Below are 584 nucleotides of genomic sequence, written 5' to 3'. Positions count from 1 at the left end.
TTCGTACGAACTATTGAGAAAAACCTTGTTTGCATAACAGGATGAATATGATTCTCAAGTCTCAACTCATATGATGTCCAAACTTGGTGTCAGCCTGCACTGCTAAACTCACACTCGCTGAAAATTACATTTATCTGTAAAAAATTGAAATGCTGTCATAATCTACTTGTTACGAGGTATAATGTTTAACACAATATGTTAAGTATTAAAGTTTGAAACTATGCACATGTGTTAAGGCAGTGTAACTCACAGTACGCAAATTACCCAGACTATATTCCTCCAGTATTTGAAAATGAGGGCATTTAGTGACTTCCAACAAACTTACAAATTATTTCAAACCTTTCTTAAATTCTTACTACGTGTTCAGTGCTTATGTGGTAAAACTTGCTTCTAGTGTTATGTCATAGTTTATCACTTCTTTACTTTGTTTCTTTCAGATGTTTAAGTTTTTTTATACATAAGAGTTTGATTCTACAAGGAAGTGAGGGTGGGGGATGTTACTGGTTCATTCCTAAACTAAACCACAAAAGAAGAATGAATAAATAAATAACGAAGATCAACATAAGCTGCTTATGTGTCAATAA

Source organism: Schistocerca americana, chromosome 7, assembly GCF_021461395.2.
Source record: "Schistocerca americana isolate TAMUIC-IGC-003095 chromosome 7, iqSchAmer2.1, whole genome shotgun sequence".
NCBI lineage: Eukaryota > Metazoa > Arthropoda > Insecta > Orthoptera > Acrididae > Schistocerca > Schistocerca americana.
Note: the sequence above shows the minus strand (reverse complement) of the source record.